This window comes from Eurosta solidaginis, chromosome 1, assembly GCF_040869045.1.
Source record: "Eurosta solidaginis isolate ZX-2024a chromosome 1, ASM4086904v1, whole genome shotgun sequence".
Taxonomy (NCBI): Eukaryota; Metazoa; Arthropoda; class Insecta; order Diptera; family Tephritidae; genus Eurosta; species Eurosta solidaginis.
This window is the reverse complement of record NC_090319.1, coordinates 144,652,927-144,680,070: the sequence shown is the minus strand read 5'-3', so window position 1 is coordinate 144,680,070 and position 27,144 is coordinate 144,652,927. Positions and strand designations below refer to the sequence as shown.

The 27,144-nt window shown below is 38.9% G+C and overlaps 1 protein-coding gene and 1 long non-coding RNA gene across 7 annotated transcripts in view; both read right to left on the bottom strand.

The window, feature by feature from the left end:
• Nucleotides 1-27,144, bottom strand: part of LOC137236858 (axin-like) — a 1,106,688-nt gene that overhangs the window by 640,796 nt on the left and 438,748 nt on the right. The window lies entirely within an intron of this gene.
• Nucleotides 1,358-2,060, bottom strand: LOC137236862 (uncharacterized). Its single transcript, XR_010948676.1, has 3 exons — nucleotides 1,929-2,060; nucleotides 1,536-1,868; nucleotides 1,358-1,469 (listed from the first exon to the last, which is right to left on the bottom strand). It is a non-coding gene; the product is annotated as an uncharacterized lncRNA (long non-coding RNA).

Genomic DNA, 27,144 nt, shown 5'->3' with positions numbered 1-27,144 from the left:
AAGGAAGTGCAAGTTTCATGACCGTAAACATTTCCCTTGATTTTTTAGAAACTTTTTTGCTAAGGGTGTTGCTAATTTTTTCCCCTGAAAAGTACATTTTGTTCATCTGTTATATGGAAGAAAATACGCAACACCCTTAGCAAAAAAGTTTCTAAAAAATCAACGGAAATGTTTACGGTCATGAAACTTGCACTTCCTTGCCTAAAATTGAATGAGATACAAAACTACATTTTCTAACAATTCTGAATAAAAAGTTAAAAATGTTGATGACATTTTTTTGAAGTTCGATTAATTTTCTAGAGCTTCGTGTTAACTTTTAAATATATACATACGTGTATATTTAATAAAAAAAAACATGTGATATGTATTGTACTGAATTTTTATCTTATGTTTTCTCGTTTTTATGACTTAATTTTTAAGGTTTTATACAAATAAAAAACGTCCAGGAATTAATAAAAAATATAGAATATAAACTTGTGTTAGAGGAGAAAAATTAATTTTGCGCAAATACTCATGGACATCAGTCTTCGTCACAGGGTTTTTGGAGTTTCACCAAGTTTTTCTGAAACTATTTTCGATATTCTTTTTCCAAGTATATATCACGATGTAACACTAACAATGTGAATGAAAACTTACCACTTTTTGCTGAGAGTTTTTAGAATTTTTCTGAGTATGCAGTTTTGTGGCTTATTAAATTTTTATACAATAATGTCTTAACTTAATCCACTTGAATGGCTTTCTGATATTTGGGAATTTTTTCCAGCGGACCTCGTGAATTTTTTTATACAAAGTTTCGAACGCAAAACTTTTAAAAAAATCGAACATAATTTGGCTTCAGCAAAACTTGGTGAAAATTTCAAAAATTAAAAAAAAAATATAAGTATTGTTCAGGAGAAAACATTTGCTATGAGTCTCTCTTGGACCCGTTTTCCAGCTGAAGATATCGAGTTAAAGGTTTCTTCTGAGTTGGTCACAGCATGTTCCACCAAAATTGGGTCGATGTCATCAATCTCAAAGCTCTGCTCACGCAAGCGAATATTGTGTAATGTTGAGCAAGCATTTACAATTTTCCCGGCGAAGCCCGGTTCATACAAAAGAACTCTTTGCCGTGAAAGACATCTCCAAGTTCCTTTCAAAACACCAAAGAGTCTCTCGATGGGATTTCGAGCTTTGCATAAAGCCTCGTTATATCGAAACTTGGGAGTACCCTCAGGCTGGTTCGGTAGTGGTGTCATAAGCCACGGCTCTAATGGGTACCCAGAATCACCTGAAAGTTGCATATTTCAAATTATGAAAAATAATAAGAACAATCAATAGATATTACCTATTAAAAACATATGACGACTCCCATTTTCATGGGCTCTCTGCATTGCTCGCCGAGCTGCACAACTACTCCAAATATATGCGTCATGACGTGCTCCCGGAAACTTGGCATTCACATTTAAAATTTTTAAATTTGGGTCACATATCTACAAAAATGTAAAAATCATGTAGCAATGCACTTTATTATTAAGTAGTTAAATTAGTTAACCTACCATTTGCACATTTATGGAATGATATCCATGATGATTAACGTACGCTTCCTCATGAACTTTTGGAGCTAAAATGGAAACGTGCGTACAGTCAATCGCTCCTATCGTTCCTCCAACGAAGGGCGCAGGTGCTGACGAAAATACCTCTTTGGCAGCTTGTCGTTCTTCCTGCGTCATAGGAAACTTGATTTCGTCGAAAAGCACTTTCTCATTTATTGCATCAGTCACCCTATGGATACATCGGCTGATGGAAGACTGGCTCATCGAAATTCCCCACTGCTCTCCTACAGGCCGTTGATAACATCCAGTGGCATAAAAACGTAAGGCACACAAAACCTTCAAAGATATCTAGTAAGTAAGGACACTGCAAATTTTCAATGATTTTAGTAGCTTTACCTGTTTCTCTTCCGATATTGCTGAGATCCTCTGTCCTCTTAGATTTTCGTGTAGCCGATCAGCAAGTCCCATCACAATATCCGGAGATACGCGGTACAGTTTTTTGAATTCTGCATGCTCAAGCTCAAAAGGATCATCGATATCCCTGAGCAAGCGCGTATCTATTCTTGATGCACTCGACGCTGTTACATTTTGCGTTAAATTATTCGCTACAAACTCAAATGCCATTATTTTTATTGTTTGAAACACGAAAACACCAAAATATTAATAAATTTTGTTAATAAATTATCTTAACCACCTATAGCGTGAAAAACAAAACCGACGATATAAGTCTCTTGTCAAGTCGTTATAGGAAACAGCTGATTGTTCTATAACGAGTTATAAATAAAGATAAGTTACTGAATAGCAAACTCGTTAAAATTATCGTTATGATATTATATCAATACTGAAAATCGTTATAGAAGTTAGTGAATCGCAGTACTGATGTTATTTTTTCTTAATTTTCCGATTTCTCACTGTGTATATGTTAATTTGATGATAAAATAATTTGTTGCGCCGACGCAAACTTACTTTAGTTGAAGGTTATGCAAAAGTAAGGGGTTTGTAGGTGAAAACTGAGGCCTAACTAAGGGGTTGATTTTTTATACGTGTCAACGCAAGCTAGCTATATGGTGGGCTTAACGCTGGCGCAAGCAGCGTGTTTCGCTACCAAAGGTGGGAATTTGAAAAATGTGTACCCAGCGAGTGACGCTGGCGAAAATATGTATATATGTATGTTTCTTTCCGTTATTCGGTGAACCTGCATACATACGTTTGAAAAACGGTAACTGAAAATTCGCACTTTCTTTATCACAGTAAATTTGCAAATACTTACGTGCTTTGGGGCATAATTTCAAAAAGATCCCTCGTTGGGCGTAGGTGCTCCAGAAACGCCTTTTCCTTGGATTTTCCCTTTTATTTTAGGTGCTCCCCCGTTGGACGCAGCAGATTCTTGCGGTGGCGCCTTTATGGTATTCCCTCGTTGGGCAGCGCAGCTTTATTTCTATTGTGTTCTTTTTTTTTTGTATTACTTTAAAATTTTAGTTGCTTTACTTAACAACTTTAATTTTTACTTCAATTTAAAACTTTTTGTTAGATTTACTTTTTTACATGCACTGTTTAAATTGCAGATTTTAGTTCACTTTTTGGTTTTAGTTTTTTCTGCTGCTGCTTCCCGCGATGGCTGCCAATTGAAAAGAAAAGAGGAAGAGATTTTGACAATTGTCAAAGTCAAAGTTGGGTAGTGTTGGAAATTGTATTATTTTCCATGAATTCGAACATGCGGTGTTGCCATTCATATCCGGCTCGAAGGACCATGCTGAACACTAGGGGTGTGCCTGAATGCAAATTGGGAATTATACTCACGTAGGGTATGTATTCCGAATTGATGGGTACAACTTCCTTTCAATTAATTCAGGGTTTTTATTAACAATAACAACTTATGGGGGGGTGGGCCGTGTGTAGAAGTCCACGAAAGTGGGGAAAGCTTCTGACCGCCATTCACCTGGGAATGGCCAGAGCGATTCTTTTGCATGCGGTTCAAGCAGCTCACTACTGCCGGTCGCTTTCGGCCAAGTATCCTCTGGGTAGGCGCTAAACACCCGTTTAGCGGTGAGCTAATGTGAGAAGGCGACAACCTGGCTAGGCCACTCTGACATAATCGGTTTAAGGGCTAGCCGGGGGAGATTTCATCGGCAGCGTCTGAACACCTCTAGGTGCGGCTGCAAGCGGGCGTCTGTCTTGGAGCAAGCGGCTCGCTATATAAACGTGCCAAGTAATATTTTCACCCCCGCTGAGCGGGTTGTGCGCTGGGCTTGGGACCCGCCACATAAAACCATACTCCAATGAAATATAACAACAAGCCTCGGATAAATACACTCTCTATTGATGACGACCATGGCAAACGTTTGAAGGACAATGAATTGAGGGCATGCACCTGGAACGTCCGCTCCCTGAATGGGATTGGTGCAGATGCCCGGCTGGTTGATGTCCTCGTCAAAGCAAAATCTGGCATCACCGCCATCCAAGAAATGCGTTGGACGAAGCAAGGAAGAAAGAAGATAAAAAATTTTGACATATATTGGAATGGCCATGCGAATAAGCGCAGTTTCGGCGTCGGATTCGTGGTGGGAGAGAGACTTTGTCGCCAAGTGCTGGCGTTCACGCCTGTGGACGAGCGTCTCGCCGCTATTCGAATAAAAGCAAAATTTTTTAATATATCATTCATCTGCGCCCATGCGCCGACAGAGGTGAAAGACGATGAGGTGAAAGACACTTTTTATGAACAATTAGAACGCACATACGAGCGCTGTCCCCGTCATGATATAAAAGTCGTGCTTGGCGACTTTAACGCCAGGGTGGGCAAAGAAGGTGTTTTTGGCCCTACAGTCGGAAAGTTCAGCCTACACAATGAAACTTCCCTTAACGGACTGAGGCTGATTGACTTTGCCGGTGCTCGAAACATGGTCATATCAAGCACGAGGTTCATGCATAAAAAGATACATCAAGCTACATGGCTGTCTCCTGATCGAAATACTCGCAATCAGATCGATCACGTTGTGATAGACGGACGGCATGCCTCCAGTGTTTTAGATGTGCGAACGATCCGAGGACCTAACATCGATTCGGACCATTATCTCGTTGCAGCCAGAATACGCACCCGCCTCAACGCGGCTAAAACCAAGGAACAAAAACACAAGGAAAGCTAGACGTCGAAAAGCTTCAATCACAACAGACTGCCAATGATTTCGCAACTCGACTCTCACACCTGCTCTCTGAGGGCACAACTCATCCTGAAGGAATACAGGAGCAGTGGGAGCATATCTCCAAAGCACTTCATACTGCCGCCGAGGAAAAAATTGGTTACCGGCGGCCACGAAAAAACAACTGGTATGATGAAGAATGCCGCGTTGCAACCGAAAGAAAAGACGCTGCCTACAGGGCTACGTTAAAAGCGAGCGCGACAAGAGGAGTGTGTGAACGCTATCGTGAGTTGAAAAGGGAAGCAAGACGCCTTTTCAGGAAGAAAAAAGCAGAAGCAGAAAGGCGTGAGTGCGAGGAGCTTGAGCTGCTAGCCACCAGGAATAACGCCCGAAAATTCTACCAAAAAACACGGCGACAGACGGAAGGTTTTAAGACCGGGGCAAACTCCTGTAGGAATGAAAACGGCGACCTTGTAACTGATGTCCAGAGAGTGCTTAGATTATGGAGGGAACACTTCTCTGCTCTCCTAAATGGAGGCAGCAATTCACCGCGCAGAGATGAAGAACCCGATCCCGCAATCGATGATGATGGAATATATGTCCCCCCGCCCGATTATGACGAAGTTAGAATGGCAATAACCAGATTGAAAAACAACAAGGCCGTGGGCGCTGATGGATTGCCTGCGGAGCTATTCAAGTTCGGCGGCGAGGAGTTGGTAAGGCGCATGCAGCAGCTTCTTAGCAAAATATGGGCGGACGAAAGCATGCCCGACGGTTGGAATCTAAGTGTTATTTGCCCAGTCCACAAGAAGGGGGATACTGCAAAATGCACCAACTATCGTGGAATCAGCCTTCTTAATATCGCATATAAGGTCCTTTCAAGTGTATTGTGCTAAAGATTGAAGCCCACCGTGAACCGGCTGATTGGACCTTATCAGTGCGGCTTCAGACCTGGTAAAACTACCATCGACCAGATTTTCACAATGCGCCAAATCTTGGAAAAAACCCGTGAAAAGAGAATCGACACACATCACCTCTTCGTCGACTTTAAAGCCGCCTTCGACAGCACGAAAAGGAGCTGCCTATATGCCGCTATGTCTGAATTTGGTTTCCCCGCAAAACTTATACGGCTGTGCAAAATGACGTTGAGCAACACCATCAGCTCAGTCAGAATTGGGAAGGACCTCTCCGAGCCGTTCGAAACTAAACGAGGTTTCAGACAGGGTGACCACCTATCGTGTGATTTCTTTAATTTGATGCTGGAGAAAATTATACTAGCTGCAGAACTTAGCCGCACTGGAACAATATACTATAAAAGCGTGCAATTACTGGCATATGCTGATGACATTGATATCATCGGCCTAAACACCCGCGCTGTTAGTTCTGCTTACTCCAAGCTGGAAAAAGAAGCGGTAAAGATGGGTTTGATGGTGAATGAGGACAAAACGAAGTACCTGCTGTCATCGAGCAAAGAGTCAGCGCATATGCGCCTTGGCAACCACGCTACTGTTGGCAGCCATAATTTCGAAATAGTAAAAGACTTCGTTTATTTGGGAACCAGCATCAACACTAGCAACAACATCAGCACTGAAATCCAGCGAAGAATCAATCTTGCCAATAAATGCTACTTTGGACTAAGTAGGCAATTGAAAAGTAAAGTCCTCTCTCGGCGAACGAAAATCATACTCTACAAGTCACTTATCGTACCCGTCCTGCTATATGGGGCAGAAGCATGGACCATGACAACAGCAGATGAAGCGGCTTTGGGAGTGTTCGAGAGAAAAGTTCTTCGAAATATTTATGGACCTCTACGCGTTGGCGATGGCGAGTACCGAAGAAGATTTAATGATGAGCTGTACGAGCTATACGCATACATCAACATACTCCAGCGAATTAAAACGCAGCGGCTGCGCTGGCTAGGCCATGTTATGCGAATGAAAGATGATGCTCCGGCCAAGAAAGTGTTTCTATCGGAACCCGCCTATGGAAGCAGAGGTAGAGGGCGGCCCCCACTCCGTTGGAAGGACCAGGTGGAAAACGATTTAAACTCCCTTGGTGTGACCAATTGGCGCCGGTTGGCGGAGCGAAGGAGCGACTGGCGCGCCTTGTTGGACGGCCATAACCGTTTAGACGGTTAAGCGCCAATTAAGTAAGTAAGTAAACTTCAATTATGAATGTTAAACTAGGTAACTATCGACTTAAGAAAATGTTCGAATTCATGAAATTGGTAACAATTTAGGTAAATGGAAAAAAATATAAACGATGATTTATGTTGCTGTATATAGCTATATATGTGCATGAGCGAACCTATGCACATATGTAGGTATATATATCGAATTCACAGGAATGGAACCGGGTGTTTTGGGATTTTGGAAAAAATGTACAAAATGTATAGATTGATGTGAGATACTTATCACGCTGGCTTAGGTGTGCTGAAGATGTATCCTCTTAATCCTGGTCGTCTTGATGTGACGGCGGTGATTTGCTCAAATAATACTTCGTTGACTATGATGTGTCCTCGACGATGGTAATTGATGAAAGAGATCGAAAATTAAGTGACAATATACTATATACTATGCAACACTGGAAGCAATTCCAATGTCGCATTCGAAGTTCCAATTACAGCAGGGATGCTTGTAAAGGAATTTTTTGCAGGGATGCATGGGTGCATGAGCGCAAGTCACGCGAAGACTTTAAACGACGTAAGTCGCTTAAACAGATATAAAGACACTTACAGGATCAAACCAACGGACTTCTATTTTCCACATACACACTGAAGAAGGCCCTCTCTCTTCCCCTCAAGACATATCCCAAAAGTTTGCTGATACTTGGTCTGCTTACTCCAATTTCCATTCAAGCTTCATCAATTCAAGGAACGCAATCATTGCCGAAAATATATATAAACTCGTCACCCACACCTTCAGCCCATATAATTGAAGCTGAGCTCACACTAAACGAACTAGACTGCACAATATCCACCTTGAAAGGAAAACCCCAAGGCGCGGATAAAATATCCTACCCTATCTTAAAAAATATTTCCATCACCTTAAAAACCAGACTCCTGAACCTATACAACAAAATATTTAACACTGGAATATATCCCCAAGAGTGGAAGGTGGCCACAATCATCCCCGTTCCCAAACCCACCAAACCCAATACCTACATTAGCAACTATCGACCCATATCTCTCCTACCCTGTATGTCCAAAATACTAGAAAAGATGATTGCGGTCCGTCTTATGTGGTACGCCAAAACCAATAAACTTATTTCGCCTCACCAATTTGGCTTTCAAAAAGGACTAGGAATTATGTATCCCCTTCTTTTTTTCGAACACTTCTCTTCAACTGCGATCGCAACACGGAACCATGTTTCTGTCTTAAGTCTAGACTTTGAAAAAGGATTTGATAGGATTGGGGTTCACATCGTACTTAGCGAACTAAAACGATGGAAAATTGCCACCAAAATGTTCAACATAGTAAAACCTTTTCTATGTAACCGAAAATTTACAGTCTGCGTAAATGGACACAACTCCCAAATAGTCAATTTACATAATGGGATTCCTCAAGGATCCCCACTATACTAACGCTATTTAGCCTTTACCAAAATCAGCGATATAATAAATTCTCATCCTCTTGTCCAACATTTTGTTTAGGCTGACAATGTCCTAATATTTACAAAAATTAAAAATATGAACAAAGTCCAAAACCTTTTCCTGCAAATCCTGAACGAAATAAAAAAATGGCCTAAAACTTCTGGTGCCAATATTTCAACTAACAAACGCTCAACGTTCCACATCTGTAAAAAACATAAATGTTCATTTCCCACCCTTTCCTTTTCTAACAACCAAATCCCACATTCTAACACACTAAAATACTTGGCTTAATTTTCGATAAAACGCTCCCCTATAAAGAACACTGTAAATATGTAAACTTAAGCTTAAGCAATAGATTGAATATAATTAAATTTTTATCTTCTAAGCATTGTCTATCTCATCCTAATACAGTTCTAAACATAGATGTTAAGTAATGATTAGATAATGCTAACGATTGCTAATTAACCTTCATTTGCGAAATTCTCTAATTCATTAAACAATTAGAAATAGTTCAACTAATTCCCATTAGATAATTGAAATTTTTTTCTAATGGTAAATCTAATTGCAATTAGTTGCCATTATCAAAAAAAATTGGTTTACCTTTACAATTTGAAATTCAATTGACTTCTGCTAATGCAATTAGATATTCAAATAGCTCGAATTAGAATCAATTATTTTGATAAAGATAAATTTGTTTCAAAGAATGATTGAAGTGAACGAATAATGATGTAAATAAATATAAATAATTGATTCTAATTCGAGCTAATTGAATATCTAATTGCATTAGCAGAAGTCAATTAGATTTCTAATTGTAAAGGTAAACCAATTTTTTATGCTAATGGCAACTAATTGCAATTAGATTTACCATCAGAAAAAAAATTTAAATTATCTAATGGGAATTAGTTGAACTATTTCAAATTGTTTAATGAATTAGAGAATATAAACCAATTTCATCAATTACTAATTCTAATTGGAATTTTACATGTATGCTTTTAAATGTCATAAAAGCATTATTATTGTCAAAAATCGATTACGGCCTAGCAACTTACGGTCACTGTGCGAAAAGCCTCATACGGCTTTTAGAAGCACTTTACAACATGGCAGTTAAAAGAAGTCTTCGTGCCTTCCCCACATCTCCAACAAAGGCAATTTTATCGGAAGCCGGCATGCCAGAAATACCCAATAGAGTTGCTCGTAGTACAATGATGCTCATACCAAAATTATTCCATTGCAAAAACCAGCTCTTACTCAAAGAAGTAATGTCTGCCCAGCAATGCACCTACAACAAGCCTTCCGCTATCATGCATTGTCTAAACATGGCTGTGAAATTACAAATTGCAGCAACGCCAGCTTTAGTTGAAACTGAGATCGCCCCGCCCTGCGGTTCAATTACGACATCACTTATTACTAATTCACAGAATCATTCCAAACGCTTTACAAGCAACAGTGAATATAGTCAGCTATACGCTCAAGCCGTGCCTTTTAAAATACTTATTAACACCTTTCATTTGATACCCATATCGTACAAACAAATTCTAGAGTCACCCCTGGCCCACCTTTATGGCGATATCTCGAAAAGGCGTCCACCTATAGAACTAAGGCCCACTCCCTTTTAAAATTCTCATTAGCATCTTTCATTTGATACCCATATCGTACAAACAAATTCTAGAGTCTCCCCTGGTCCACCTTTATGGCGATATCCCTAAATGGCGTCCACCTATAGAACTATGGCCCACTTCCTCTTAAAATACTCTTTAATACCTTCCATTTGATACACATGTCATACAAACACATTCAAGGGTTACCCTAGGTTCATTTTCCTTGGTGATTTTCCCTTATTTTGTCTTCATAGCTCTCAGCTGAGTATGTAATGTTCGGTTACACCCGAACTTAGCCTTCCTTACTTGTTGACATTCTTCTGTCCAGTCGAAGGAGACATTCTTTTTACAGAGTTTAGTTAATATTCTTGAATATTCTGCGAAATTTGGTACAAATCTTCTATAGTAGTTGCAGAAAGCAACCAATCCTTTGACTTCATCAGCTGTTTTGGGTGTTGGGTAGTTCTGAACAATTTCAAATTTATTTGGTTCGGGAAGATTCCTTTGCTAGTGCATTGATGTCCCAAATAAGTAACCTCTTGACTAAAGAATAAGCATTTATCAGGGTGCAATTTTAAATTATATTTTCTGCAGGTTGAGAATACATCCCGTAAATTTGTCATCATATGCTTTTCGGAGCATCCTAATACTACTAGGTCATTCATATATAAAAATGCTTGAGGGTTTCAGACCTGCGAAGGCTAAGATCATCAATCTTTGGAATGAGTTTGGTGCTACTTTCAAGCCATAGGGAAGTCGTTTGAAATGGTAAGTGCCATTATCTGCTGTAAATGAAGTCTCTAGAATTTGGGTCTAGTTCTATTTGATGAAAGCCTGACATCAGATCTAAACATGAAAAGTATTTTGCCCTTCCTAATTGATCCAAAATGTCATCAATTCTTGGGAATGGGAATTTATCTGAGAATACATCCCGTAAATTTGTCATCATATGCTTTTCGGAGCATCCTAATACTACTAGGACATCCATATATAAAAATGCTTGTGCGGGTTTCAGATCTGCGAATGCTAAGGTCATCAATGGAATGAGTTTGGTGCTACTTTCAAGCCATAGGGAAGTCGTTTGAAATGTTAAGTGCCAGTATCTGCTGTAAATGAAGTAAAGTCTCTAGAATTTGTGTCTAGTTCTATTTGATGAAAGCCTGACATCAGATCTAAACATGAAAAATATTTTGCCCTTCCTAATTGATCCAAAATGTCATCAATTCTTGGGAGAGGGAATTTATCTGCAGTTAGTTTTTATTTACTTGTCTGTAGTCAATGACTAGTCTCCATCTGTTGTATTTATTACCGGGTAACGATTTCTTTGAAACTAATAGGATTGGGCTATTGTATTCGGACATTGAGGGCTCTATAATGTCATCTTTAAGTAACTTGTTTACTTGTGTGTTTATTTCATTTTTGTATGCTTGCGGCAATCTGTAATTTTTAATGTAGACAGGGTTATCATCTTTTATATGTAATTTTTGCTTGTAGAAATTGTTGGCTGTAATGGGTTCTGTTTCTAATGCGAATATATCTATGTATTCTGAGCATAGTGAATTTAGTTGTTTACTAGCAAATTGGGGAAATTTTTTATTAGGTAGGTAGGTAGGTGATTAGTACGTACTCATTAAGATTTTCCGTTTTTATATCGCAGTTTTGAATAATTGCGATTCTGTCAGTAGTGTTTATGATTCTAACGAAAGTTTGACATTTGCGTGACTGAATGAATCAATTTTACAATATGTAATATGCAAGTGTGACACAAAACGAAAATTTCGAATAGAATAGAGGATACCTTCATAAAAAATAAAATAAAAATATAAAAAATTATGCAATGAGAAAGAAGGCGAGTTTACTAAAAAAAATTTAAATGAATAAAAAAAAATAAAGTAAAGTGTGAAAAAATTAAGTGAAGTGAATAAACAGTTCCATATAAAAACTCAATAAGTGCACTTAGACTTTTTTCCGGGTTTTAATGTTATCATTGTGGAAATATGAAGATTCTAATGTTCGGATATTTAATGTTGGGATTCCCATTGAGATCTATGTACGTAATTAATTTGTAAACACTCCATTTCATGAATATATATGACCATATCTACCATAAAATATCGTCTGTGAACGATATAATACTAAGATATAATAAAGCAAAATGAATTAGAAAGAAAAGAAAAACAAACATAAACATTGAAATTATTCACGCAAACATATTTACTAAAATAAAATTAATTTCATAACTTTAAGCGACATACACAAATTAGGGTTATGGGATCTAAGCATCCGATTAATGGGCATATAATCCAACAAAGTTAGCCTAATAATACATATAGTGAGGACCCAGTCCTAGAGCCGCAAGGCAGGGCAGTCGCATAGGCAATGCAAGTAGGCCCACAGCTGTATGACAGATGGGCTCCAATAGCGAGGTAGCAACTACCTCGAAAGCTGCGAGTCAGAGGGAAGTTCCAACTACGGAAGTAGGAGATAAGCCAAAGGGAGATAACGCTAAGACTCCGGCTTTCTCGGTGGCGCTAAAGGGAGCTAAAGCTAAGACTCCGGCTTTCTCGGAGGTGCCAAATGGAGATAACACTAAGACTCCTGCTTTTCCCGATAAGATGAGTGATGTGGAAAAGCAGTCACTGACTGTGGCGCTGGTTGATCGTAGCAGTTCTTTCGGACAAATGACTACTGAAAGGTGCAGATCTGTGGAAAGGGAGCTTATTACTTACTTACTTACTTAATTGGCGCTTAACCATCTACACGGTTATGGCCGTCCAACAAGGCGCGCCAGTCGCTCCTTCGCTCCGCCAACCGGCGCCAATTGGTCACACCAAGGGAGTTTAAATCGTTTTCCAAAGGCGGGTTCCGATAGAAACACTTTCTTGGCTGGAGCATCATCTTTCATTCGCATAACATGGCCTAGCCAGCGCAGCCGCTGCGTTTTAATTCGCTGGACTATGTTGTTGTCTGCGTACAGCTCGTACAGCACATCATTAAATCTTCTTCGGTACTCGCCATCGCCAACGCGTAGAGGTCCATAAATCTTTCGAAGAACTTTTCTCTCGAACACTCCCAAAGCCGCTTCATCTGCTGTTGTCTGGGTTCATGCTTCTGCCCCATATAGCAGGACGGGTACGATAAGTGACTTGAAGAGTATGATTTTCGGTCGCCGAGAGAGGACTTTACTTTTAAATTCCCTACCTAGTCCAAAGTAGCATTTATTGGCAAGATTGATACTTCGCTGGATTTCAGTGCTGATGTTGTTGCTAGTGTTGATGCTGGTTCCCAAATAAACGAAGTCTTTTACTATTTCGAAATTATGGCTGCCAACAGTAGCGTGGCTGCCAAGGCGCGTATGCGCTGACTCTTTGCTTGAAGGGAGCTTATTAGCATAACGCTTAAGATGATGCGGGAACAACCAAGTAAGCCCCTTCCAACCTTTGTTTCGGGGGGATGGTATAATGGTGTGAAGATGATAGCGTGCGACAACATCGCGAGCTTGCGGTGGCGCAAGGGTGCGTAAATGGCGAACGAGACGATACATGTGTACACCGATTGTTCCAAAGTAGTGGAAGGAGTAGGGTCTGCGGTATACTGCGCTGATCCGGAAATAAGTAGATCCTACAGGCTGCAGGATTACTGTAGCGTTTTCCAAGCAGAAATATTAGCCGTAACCAAAGCAGTAGAAACCCTGGAAGAGAATAGCTTAAGCTGCAACCGTGTTAACTTTTATATTGAGAGTCAGGCAGCAATTAAGGCAATAATCTCGCATAGCACAGCATCTAAATGCATGTTAGAGTGTAAGCAGTCTCTGGAGAAAATCGGGACAGGGAGAAGCTTACATCTATATTGGGTCCCAGGGCATATGGGAATAGATGGGAATGAAAAGGCGGACCAACTAGCTAAAAAGGGCGCATGCTTTGAACCTTGCTCCGTAGGCGTCCCAATTAGATTGGGCGAGATTAAGCAAAGGCGAGAGGTGCACATGATCGACCAAGCGGGAAAGGCGTGGGTTCAAGCGCGGGGCTGTAAAGTGTCGAAGATTATGTGTAGGTCTTACAACCTTAGACTAACACAGTTGCTTCTATCATTAAAAAGAGAGGACTGTAGACTCATGACGGGTATTCTGACTGGAAACTGCCTTCTGGCGTCACATGCCTTTAAATTAGGTTTGGTCAGTGATAGCAGATGTAGGAAATGCGGGTTGGAGGAGGAAACGATCGAGCACGTTCTGTGCTCGTGCCCTGCACTTGCCAGGCTAAGACTCCAGCTATTAGAAGTGATACAGCTGTCAGATCTAGAAGCAGCAAGTGGCTTAAGTCCTAGGAAGCTTCTAGTATTTGCCAAGAGGACGGAGTTATTTTATAACATAGGTCCTGGTTTTTGATAGGGTTTTTCAGTTTGGTCGTTAGAACAAACTCCTGGTAACACTACGGACTCAATCAGTCTATGTGAAGTCCTCATGGACCGACCAGTTCAACCTAACCTAACCTAATACATATAGTGGGTAATATACTACCTATGCAATACGTCCGGTATGATGCCTGTTGCCGTTTTGACCTAAAATCAAAAAAGTTTTTGGGACGTTTTTTTTTCGTTTAATATAGAACGTGAAATTTTCCGATTCAGTCAAGTTCCATTTAAATAATAATAAACTAAGTTGAAATAAAAGAATATTTAATAAAATTAGAAATAAAATAAATTAGCATTAAAGACAATATAAAAAAATGTATGTTATATTTTTGTAGCAAATTAATTTTTTTTTTTTCAATATAAGACGTACTTTATCAAAAATGAGGATTAAATCTGCAAATGCAAAAACATTTTCGGGCAAATTTGCCATTAATTGTTATAAATAAATTTAGTTAGTTTAAACAAAAGTTAACTCATTATTTGTGATTTCATGTTTTTTCCTTAAAGCACCTAAAATAAAAAACAAAGAATCTGTTAAATAAAGACCTATGCATTTACGTGTAATTAATATTTGTCCAAAAAAATGGGCCGGTTAAAAATTACTCTCTCTTTGAAGTTTTTTGTGCGCTAACAATTATTTTGGAACAAATATTTTAGGATATTTGTACAGACCAATATAGGTAAGTGGCAACAATGGGAAACCATGTTTTATTCTTTCACCGTCTGGCGCGTACGTATATGTATATATGTAGGTGAAACATTAAACTAACATAATTGGTCCTACAGTTGGCGCACTTTAGGGCACGAAAGTAAATTTCGATATTGCGGAGATTGTTCGCATTTACAAAAAACTGTTTCTATTAATTATAAACAAATAGAGTAATATTTGTTAACAAAAATAGGCCTATACTCTGCGGCTGATCCATACTAATCGATTCGTATAACTTTCATATGATTTTACGTATGCTAACTATGTGAAACAGCCTGTCAATTGATTGTAAGGAAATTTTGTTAGCGTATTAATATATAGATAGTGGGTAATATACTGCCTATAATACGGCCGCTATGATACCGGTTGCCGTTTTGACCTAAACTCAAAACCGTTTTTGGGACGTTTTTTTTTTTCGTTTAATATACAACCTGCAATTTTCCGATTCAGTCAAGCTGCATTTAAATAATAATAAACTAAATTGAAATAAAAGAATATATAATAAAATAAGAAATAAAATAAATTAGCAGGGGTTAGGTTAGGCTAGGTAGTAGTGGCTGCCCCATGGGCACACATAGGCCAGTATCAGTTGGCCCGTCGTGGTACCACAGAAAGACACCATTAGCCCTCCTCTTCGAACCATTTCGAGGACTTGATAGAAGCTACCAAATCCCTTATATCATGCTCCCAGACCTGGCGTAGATCGCTCAGGAAGGGAGCTTCCAGACAGCGTTGTCTGCGGCCACTTAACACCGGGCAGTTGCAGATGAGGTGCATCACCGTTTCCTCTACCCCGTCTTCTTTACAACTTCTGCAGCATCGATGGAAGTGCGCTCCTAGCCTTTCCGCATGCCTGCCGATGAGACAGTGCCCAGTCAGAACTCCTACAAGTGAGGAGATTTTGTCCCAGCTTAGGTATAGACGTGACGGGATCTCTTAGTATCGATTTAGACCAGGATTGCTCGTACACTCTTATTAGCGCAGTACTTCACTCCTTTCAACATTAGACTTATTCTTGCGAAAGCGTACCTGATACCTACGCTACTGTATGGATGTGATATTTTTGCTAACTGTGACTATGTATGTAAGAACAAACAACATTATAACAACATTGCTAGTTATGTATTTGGGCTTAACCGACTTGACCATGTGTCTGCTTATGCCAAAAAGTTGCTAAACATTTCCTTTGAAAACCTGTTAAAAGTCAGAGCGCTAGTATTTATACATAAGGTTATCCATACTAAGGAGCCAAGCTACCTGTTTCAAAGGCTGCAGTTTCTCCAATCTTCAAGGTCAGCACAGCTTGTCTATACTAGACACAGAACTCTCACCTCTGAACGCCAGTTTTTTATAAGTGCGGTTCGTGTTTGGAACTCTCTTCCTGTTAGTTTAAGGCAAGTAACTAATACACTGCTTTTCAAAAACGAGGTGACCAGTTTTTATAATAATTAAAATAATGGATAAATACTAGTTACGTACAGCAAAAGTATATATGAACATATATGTATTCTTTTACAATCTATATATATATCTAGTTTCTCTAATATGTTAGTCTTAATTATTATTGGTATATTTCACTTTCCTTCTCTCTACTTCTGCTACTATTTTCATCCTTTCTTACTGTTTAATTAATTACACCTAAGAAGTTAAATTGTATAACACGTGACTGGCACTTTAAGATAATTTTGTTTTCAGTCATAAATTGTCAGGATAAACATTTATATGTTAATAAATAAATAAATAAATTCTAGATCCCGGGATTATCAGCCATCTTTCGTTGGCTTGACTGTAGGTATACTCTTTTAGAATTAGCTTGCAAGTGGCAAAAGGCATACCTAGGCGTTTTTTGTTATGAAGAACCTGTCTGGTCGTACCCTGCCTAGCAAGTTCGTCTGCAGCGCAGTTTCCTTCCATGTTCCAGTGTCCCGGGACCCATGTGAGGTGTACACGGTTCTGTTGGGCATCTCCTGAAGAGATCGGCAACAGTTTAGTGTCAATTCGGAGTTGAATGAATAGGAACCAAGGAATTTTATTGCCGCTTGGCTATTGTTGAAAATAAAGATTTCCTTGCCGGTATTCTGTGTGCCTATTTGAGTCGCGGCTGTCATGATAGCTGCTACTTCTGCTTGGAAGACGCTGCAATGATCAGGTAGCCTGAAAGAAAGTTGGAGATCTGGGTCCTTTGAGAAGACGCCCCCTCCAACCCTACCGTCCAGCTTAGAACCGTCGGTAAATATGGAAATGCTGCCTGTGGTATCCAGGAACCTGCTCGGCTCCACCCAATATTCCCTGCTGGGATCTTTTACTATGAAGTTGCTGTCCGCAACTGTTGCGTTCGCACAACGGTCTGTACTTCGAGGAAGGAAGTCGCAGTTACATAGTATGCTGCCGTGACCTGTAGGCTTAGTGCTCCAGCTGGACGATTCTCTTAACCGCAGTGCTGACGTTACAGCTGCGCGGTATCCTGCTAGATCCAGAGGTAGGATGTCAAGAATGATTTCAAGAGCAGCGCTTGGCGTTGTTCTCGGATCACCACTTATGCAGATGGTGGTATTTTGTACCGTTTGGTGTATATGACAAGCTCCACCTTGTCTGAATTGACGCTGAGTCCGCATCTGGAGGCCCACGAGGAAACCTCCCGCATTGCTACTTGCATCAAGTCACACCAGGTTTGGGGGAATTTTCCCCTATAAGCAATAGCTAGGTCGTCCGCATATGGCACAACCTTGCCGTCACTCCACCGTATGTCTGGTAATAGGAGTTCACTGTTAGCTTCCATAAGGGGTGGGAAAGAACCCCGCCCTGAGGCGTGCCTCTTGTGACATAGCGTATTATATCAGACTTCCCCATGGATGAAAGTATTTTCCTTCCCCTGAGTAGTTGATTGATTAGTCCCATGAGGGACGTTGTTACGCCCAGATCCGTCAAGGCATCTGGGCTTATGTAGTTGAATGCTCCTTCAATATATAGGAAGGTCACTAGATTTTCGATCAAGGATGTTTCTATAGCAGAGACTAGGCTGTGCAGCGCAGTCTCAGTGGATTTGCACTTGATGTAGGCATGTTGATAGCCAGATATGCGCTTGCTATCAATAGCGGTAGTGATGAAATCACTTATGATCCTCTCTAGGGCCTTTAGCACAAAGGACTAGAGACTAATTGGTCTGTAGCCTTTGGCTCGTAATGAGCCGTAGGAATGAAGATACCGTAGCGTTTCTCCACGCATGTGGAATATAATTTAAAGCCAAAAAGGCAGAATATATATGACATAGCCATCTGCCTGTTACCTCCAAGGAGTTAATAAGTTGTGCGGGAATGACCCCGTCCGGTCCGGCAGCTTTGAAAGGTTTAAAGCTTTTAACTGCCCACTTAACCCTCTCCTCCGTTATGGGTATATTTACGGCCATTAGCATAAAAGACAATATAAAAAATTTAATGTTATATTTTTGAAGCAAATTTATTTATTTATTTTTGTTTTTTTTTTTTTTTCAATATAAGACGTACTTTATCTAAAATGAGGATTAAATCTGCTGTCGGGGATCCAAGTAATTAAGTCGAACTGTTTATAAGCTAATAATTAACCATTCAATACAATGTTGCGGTCACCCTACCCACCTTAAAATAAATTTTCATTGCGCGAGTGCAACAGTGCAATCGCCTTGCGAACGCATCTCGATCAGCTGACAATGACTTTTATCATTTAGTGCGCGGCCGACTACCTGAAGAATTTTCTCGACTTTCGCTTCCTTTTCTGCTACGGGTGTATTCACAATCGGACGTTATTAAAATTGCAACTTAATTTAAAAGTCAATCAAAAAAGTTTATACATCACGTGGTTCAAGAGAAGGATAATACATCGTCAGTCCGGTGCCGAATTTCATCGAATTGAACCGGGCAAAAAATCATTGCTTTTAATAACATCGGAGCAATATCACTAAAACGGCCTCTGACTGAAAGCGGAGTATAAGCAGCGTACAGTGTTGGTAGACGGCGTTGTCATCATAGTCATAGCGAGACACGTATCATCCGACATCAATACGAGCGCCAAAACATTAAAATTGATGGGAATATGATGGAGTGTGTAAGTTCGTTTTGCGCGTCAGGCGAGTGACTGGAGTTATTGTGTTTGGGGAAGTAAACAATGATTGTTTTAGGTGACTTTAACCTGCCACACATATCTTGGAATACCGTTGATCACAATATTGTCCCCGTATCATCCAAGATGCATAACAATGACTTTTTGGATGGAATTACTGATCTTTGCCTTAATCAGATCAACTTCTTTCCGAATAAGTATAGAAAATTCTTAGACTTAGCATTTGTTGACGACATATCTAAATTCTCTATAAATCGGTGTGAGCCTCTTGTTTTGCCAGAAGACGTTTACCATCCTTCTGTTGAGATAACTTACGAAATCATAATCAACGAAGTCGGCTGCACTAACAAAACACGTGTCTCTACCAGATGCTTTGATTTTTCCAAAACTAATTTCAACAATTTAAATAAAGAGCTTTCTGAGATAATGTGGCCTCGATATAACGAGGATGTAGAGGAAAACGTTTTACATTTTAATAAAACCATTTATACTTTATTTGAAAAACATGTGCCAAAACGCACATGCTCGTACATTGAACCAGTGCAAGCCTGGTTTACTAAAGATTTAAAAGCTTTAAAAAATAAGAAATCACGTTTGTTCAAATTATATAAGAGAACCGGTTTACATTCTCATTATGCACAGTACGCTATTTTCCGTCATAAGTATTTTGAACATAATAAAAAGTGTTATAAAGCTAACATATGTAAAATTAAAAGAAACATTATTTCCCACCCGAAGTCGTTTTATGAATTTGTAAATTCTAAACGCAGAGCTAACGGGGTTCCTTCTGCCATGAAGTTTAGTAATAGCATTTCCAGCGACGATCAAGAGATTGCAAACTTCTTCACTCAATTCTTTCACTCTAATTACTCTGCTGTGGTTGATTCATCACCTACAAATTATCCGTATGAGCTCCATTCTAGTAACTCAATATATGCCCCACATTTGCTGCCTGAAGATGTTCTACTACATCTAAAGACCCTAAAAGAATCCTTCAACTACGGTCCCGATTTGATCCCACCATGTTTTCTTAAAAAATGTGCGGAATACATTTACCAGCCCCTTACTGATCTGTTTAACCTCTCTTTAAAAAATGGCATTTTCCCGACGGCTTGGAAGGAATCTTTTCTTATCCCACTCCATAAAAAAGGAAGCAAGTCGTCTATTGAAAACTATCGTGGAATAGCAAAGCTCTCCGCTATCCCTAAGCGTTTCAAAGCAATCGTTACTAATCACCTTACATTTTCGATTTCTACATTGATAGATAGTTCTCAGCATGGCTTATTTAGAGCCAAATCAATCAATTTGCTTGAATTTACAACTCACGTCCTTAATGGGGTTAGAAACAATCATCATACCGACGTTATATACACTGATTTCAGCAAAGCATTCGACAAAGTACGCCACTCGTTACTTGTTTATAAACTCGAATTGCTGGGTTTTCAACCTGGCCTAACCCGCTGGATCTCCCCCTATCTTTGCGGTAGAACTCAAAGAGTCATTTTTAAAAACATTTGTTCGAATGTCATCGATGTTCCCTCCGGTGTGCCTCAGGGCAGCCATCTCGGTCCTATTCTGTTTTTGATCTTTATAAACGATATTTCCACAACTATAAAATATTCTAAAATTTTAATGTATGCCGACGACGTAAAACTTTTTAAGTCATACGCGTCGGTTGAAGAACGTTCTGTACTCCAGGCGGATTTAAATCGTTTAGTTACTTGGTGTAATGCGAATTTTATGCCTCTCAACATAGAAAAATGTAAATCCATGTGTTTTTCACGTGGGAACATACAGCCAGCTTCCTACGCAATTAATGGCCAAACTCTGGAAAGCGTTGATGTTTTTGTCGACTTGGGAGTTACAATGAATTGCAAACTTAGTTTCAACCCTCATATTAATTCCACAGCCAATAAAGCGAGAGGAGTTTTAGCATTTGTGAAAAGATGGGCATAAGAGTTTCGTGATCCTTACGTTACAAAAACCCTTTTTACATCATTGGTGAGGCCGATATTAGAATATGGATCGATAATTTGGAATCCGCGTTATCAAGTTCATGTGGATAGACTAGAATCAATTCAAAAACAGTTTTTACTTTTCGCCTTGAGAAATCTACAATGGGAATCTCCGTATAATCTTCCTCCTTACACTAATCGATTAAAACTAATAAATCTTCCTACCCTTGCAAGGCGTAGAGAAATGCTAGGTGTACTATTTATGTCCAGACTTTTAAATGGATCGATTTCAAGCCCATTTCTTTTGAACGAAGTAAACTTGAATGTTCCACGCCGAGTTTCAAGGCATTATAATCCTATAATTCTTAAACAATGCAGAAGCAATTTCCAACTACACGAACCTTTTCTATGTTTGTGTGAAGATTATAACTCTCACTCGAAAGTAATTGATGTTTCGGACTCGCTCTTTGCCATAAAAAAGACGGTTCTATCTTCTCTTAATAATTAAAAAATTATATTTATACTTTTAATCTATTATATTTTGTGAATCTATATTTCTCAGCTGATGAGCTTCTCTGTAGCTGAGCGGTTTTAGAAGATCTCGGCGCTTAAGAAGCCACTGCCCTCGACGACTCGGTAACAAAAAAATTATAAATAACACGCAAATGTGAATTAGGATACAAACAAACAAGTATGTATGAATTAAAACAAAAACAAAAATAGGATTAGCCTGGTTTCATCGGGCCACTTGAGGGCAGTGCGTGCCACAACGTCCGAAAAAAACAAAAACAAACAAGCTGTTTGAGCTGAGTTTGTGAGTCGCATGGTCTCGCACGGCGAACCGGAATTAGGGAGCCTCAATAAGAGGAAGGGGAGTGAGGGATGAAATTGTAGGGAACATCGTAATTTGACCGCTCACCTGAGCAAGACGTCTTATAGGAGGGAAGCTGATAAGATAGGAGGTGAATTTAATACCTCAGAATCCCACGATTTGAAACCGGTTCACCTTTGTCTCTTTTAGCGAATTTCATTAACCCCTTATAGTTGTGCGATGCTGGCCGAAATGGGTCAGAATAAGTGAGACTAGGCAACACGTTTTAAAATTCTTTTTATTCTAAATAGATTAATGCTAAATGCCATTATAAGTATATTAATTTTCCCATGAAAATACGAGGGCAGTTGAATAGGCCAATAATTTAAGAAAACCTAAGGTTAGGATTTACAAGATTACATGGATATGTATTTATTAATGAACTAATAAATGTTAGAATGAATTGGTGAATTAGCTGATGTGGTGATCTTTCATTTCGGATGTGATGTGGATAAACGGACGGATAGGAAGGGAACGGAAGGATTACATGAGGGGATAGACGATTATAGGTTGAACATTAGGGTCGGCAACAATCGGGCCGCTGCCGACCATGGAAGGGAGAGAATAAGATGGCCGGCTAAACACCATCATTGGCGTGACCACCAGCAGGGGTGGCAGTTTCAGGCGCGTATTGGAGTATGAATGCGGTGTATCTCATCGACAGGTAAGAAAAGGGAGGGTACGGATTTTTATGTATAGTGCGGTCATGCAACGGCCTCACAAGAACCCCCCGTCCGGCGAACTAGCTCGTGCATAAAGCAAGCGTGCCCAGTGGCCAACCGTACATGAAGTGTTGTGGGTGCTGAGAGCCAGGAGCTCTTCGGGGTGAGAGGCAGCAGGCGCTCCAGCCAGACCCCGTACATAACAAATCGGGGCCCACGCGAAATGGTGCTCCTTCGGAAACAATCTACGGGCAACGGGGTACACCGCGTGGTTTATTTCATTAATACGCGTTTTAGCACTTTGCAGCAAGCATTAGATATCTTGAAAGGGCGAAAAATCGGTACTTTTCAAATGTGTCAATGCTTAATGGGGGAATATGGAAGGTGGATTTCTGTATGGCTGATATCTTTCTGGCTGATTTAGAGTTAAGAAACTGTGTCAGCCATGGGACACCATCAATGGTTCACAGGCAGCTCGTTTTTCCAATATTGGAGCGATCGATAGTGTCGTGAACTATAAGATACGGCAGGGAGCTGCTCAGGCATCTTAGTCGGACATTGAATAGGTGGCTAAATGTGTCGGTAGATAAATTAGTTTTTTTTATTTTTGTTTTAACTAAGTATTAATAATTTATTCTCGTAACATGTGATTTGTGTTTTGTTTTCGTATGTGGAATATAGCCTAGTTGGACACCAGTCATATTAAAAAAAAATAAATGTAAGGCGCGATAACCTCCGAAGAGATCTAAGGCCGATTCTTCCAATTTGCGTCGTGCTCCTATTTTTTTCCTACAAATTGGCGAGATTGGACCTACTTGTTTAATGCCGCCTCCGAACGGCATCTGCAAGCCAGATGAGTTTTCACTGAGAGCTTTTCATGGCAGAAATACACTCGGAGTGCTTGCCAAACACTGCCGGGGCGATCCCGCTTTGAAAAATTGTCTTCTAATTGAAAAAACTTATTTCTAAAGTTTTTGATGTTGCTTTTTCCGGGGCGTGAACCCATGATCTTTGATGTGGTAGGCGGAGCACGCTACCATCACACCACGGCGGCCAAGAGTTATATTATGGTCTGTAATATTAAGATCCAAGTTTATACCAGTACAGGAAGAAAACTACTGAGTCTACAGAAAATATGATCCAGGCAAGTCCCAGAAGAGTTCCTAGTCGGTTCATTGAAATAAAATGAGAATCCGTGGCCAGCCATTAAAACTAGATAATTTTCAGATGTAAATCATTTAATATAATTACATTACTCGTAGTTCCATTATTCAAGAAGTCTGCAAACTCCTCCAGAAAGAGCTGACAAGATTCTGATATTAAGATAGGATAGAAACTTGTTACCATTTTTAAGCAAGACTTTTAAAACATCTGCACTCATAAAGCTATATCTAAAAATTTCACAATCAAACGTATTGCGCACAAAAACACCCACACCTCCTGCAGAATACTCATCATTATTGTTTGCAAAAAAGTTATAATATATAATATAATAAGTCATAAAAAACCGTTTCGTGTGAATAAATCCATATTTCCGACACAAATATGACATCTGGGTAAACTGGAAATATTTCTAAATTACACAGTAGTGAATCGAAGTTTGACCTTAGACTATGTATGTTTTGGTGCATTATATATAGTACACTTTTCAGGGGAATAAGCTCATTTATACTGTTAAAAGGGCTGTTAATGACAGAGTTATCGGTGTTGAGATCATTAATTACCATTATTTAATATTTAAGGATAAAACAAAAAAAATAATAATAACAACAAAAAGTTAGTCTGGAATTCCAGACAAATCATCAAAGGATCGTACAACAACATCGTCATTATCAGCTTTTTACTTCCTTTATATTAGGTCGGTTGAATGTTTGTCCGCTTTTCATACAAATCTTGCAATCGATTTTTAAGTAACTTCTCATTGAGCTACAAACGTAAAACTTTACACATAGGTTAGAACACCGTGACAATGCAACAAAAGGAATAAAAAAATCCGTTAGGTGGCGCACGGATCGAAATAATTAGATAAAAATTTTCAAACCAGCTTTTAAGTAACTTCTCGATGAGTTAGAGACTTGAAAATTCAGAGGTCGATGACAGCCGACGACACGTTACAAAAAGATTCACTAGGGGGCGCACGGGATGAGATATTTAGAAAAATCGTACGAAACGGAGGGAATTTTCGGATTGATTTTTATGTAAGTTCTCATTGAGCTAAAACTGCAAAACTTCACAGATAGGATAAGACGCCGAGAAAATTTAAGAAGAGGGGAAAAAATCCGTTAGGTGGCGCACGGATCGAAAAAATTAGATAATAATTTGGAAATTTGAAATCGGAGTTTAAGTAACTTCTCGATGGGCTAGAAGCTAAAAATTTAGAGCTTAATTCAGAGGTCGATCACAACCGATGACACAATACAAAAAGTTTCACTAGGGGGCATACGGACTGAGATATTTAGAAAAATCAAACGGAACGGAGGGAATTTTGGGATTGATTTTTATGTAAGTTCTCATTGTGCTACAAGCGTAAAACTTAACAGATAGGGTAAGACACCGAGAAAATGTAAGAAAATGAGAAAATAAAAATAAAATAAATAAATTTTAAGCACTTCCTTTATATAAGTGGACAAAAATCAGCGAAAAATCTCTCCTTATATAAAGACATATTCTTGCTAAACTTTGATTTTTAAACTTTGACATAGAATTTGCAAAAATATTTATGAGAAGTGAAAATATAAAGGTGGAGCGCCATTGATTGACTAATAATATCTCCTTTCCTACCAGCTTTTCCATCCAAGTTATGTGCGCTCCACTTTTATATTTTTAATTCTCATAAATATTTTTGCAATTTCTACGTCAAAATTTAAAAATCATTTTATTTTTATTTTAACACTAAGTTAGAATTTCTAAACCACATATACTTGTATCGCTTCCTTTTTTGACTTTACTAACAGCAGCTCTGTTGTAATACGATACTGTTATTAACATATATCCTTATCTTATCACTGGTGCTTGAAAAAAGCTCAGTAGTGAGTTTCTTCTTTGCCAGAGATTTTGCTCTCATGACTTTTTGCTTTACTTCGCACGAAGAGAAACGTACACATAAAATTGTTTGAGGTGATAATCAGTGTTGCCATTTTGGTGCTTTTGGAGCCAGATCTAGCCCTTTTTTGCGATTAGCTCCAAAAATACCGTTTAGCTCCTAGTTCTTTTTTTGGCCCTTTTTAAAATATTTGCCCCTTTTTGGCTCCAAATCTATTTCGGCAATACGTATTGTGAAATTTGTAATGTGTGTCGAAGTTTTATTTTATTTCTTTCGTTATGTATGATGTTGCAACTCGGTACTCAACTGATAACAAAAACTTTAATCGATAAAACTGTGTCAGGTTGTACATTTGCTTTTCCAGCTTGTGCAACAGCATAGTGTCACCTTCTAAGAGTTTCGACCCTTTAACTTCAGATTATAATAAATTCTTGTCTCCCGTACATCATTTTCACTATACTTTGGAGAATATGTACGAAGAAGAAGATAAATGTATAGACGAACTTATTGAAAGAAAGATACGTAATATATGTCGCGACTTCATAATTAAATTAATAGAGCAATTATGGCAACATTTACCGCAAAATATAGAAACGCTTAGCAAAATAGATTTCTTTTTGGTTGAAAACACACTGAGAATTGTAAAACCTCAATGGTTTTCATGTATAGCCATTGATGAAATAATGAGATTCAACTTTATGTTTTTGGTTTTAGGTTAAAGAGTTTAAGAACGCGTTAAATGAAAATCCTTTTCGAGAGCTTGTCGATTTTGTGCTTACATTTCTGTTGCTGCGAAGTAGTACTGTGAAAAATACTTCTTACTTTTTAATGATACCTTACAGCCAAATGGCAAAACAAAAGTTAAAAAATAAAACATATTTTAATAATTTGGGAAAAATTTAAACAACGTGACATCAGGACGAACAAGGCGACAGCTATTTCGATTATACCTTGTAAATCTCTTCAAAGCCTTTTCTCCCGGGAGTGGGAGTCGAACCCGCACTCCTACGATACAACTAAGGCATGAGTAGCTGAATGCGTTTGTAACCATTTCAACTACCGTAGGAGTGCGGGTTCGACTCCCACTCCCGGAAGAAAAGGCTTTGAAGAGATTTACAAGGTATAATCGAAACAGCTGTCGCCTTGTCCGTCCTGATGTCACGTTGTTTAAATTTTTCCCAAATTATTAAAATAAATTATAAAATTAAAAATTGCTTGAAATAAATGTTCATACATTTAAAGCAATACGGGCAATCCCCGATTAATTCATATAAAACATATTTTTGTTGTTAAAAAATATAAAATGAACTATACAAACAGTATTATTTATGTACCTTATTTTTTTTGTGAGTTTACTGTACCTTTTTTATAACTTTGTTTAAGTTTGATTTGAAATATATGTGAAAACTTACATTGAAAAATATACATATACTTTTAGCTCTTTTGGCAACGTGTTTTGGATTTTCTTGAAGACATTTAGCTCTGTCTAGCCCTTTTTTTCTAGATTCTAGCCCCAAAGAAATTTTTTTCCTGGGAG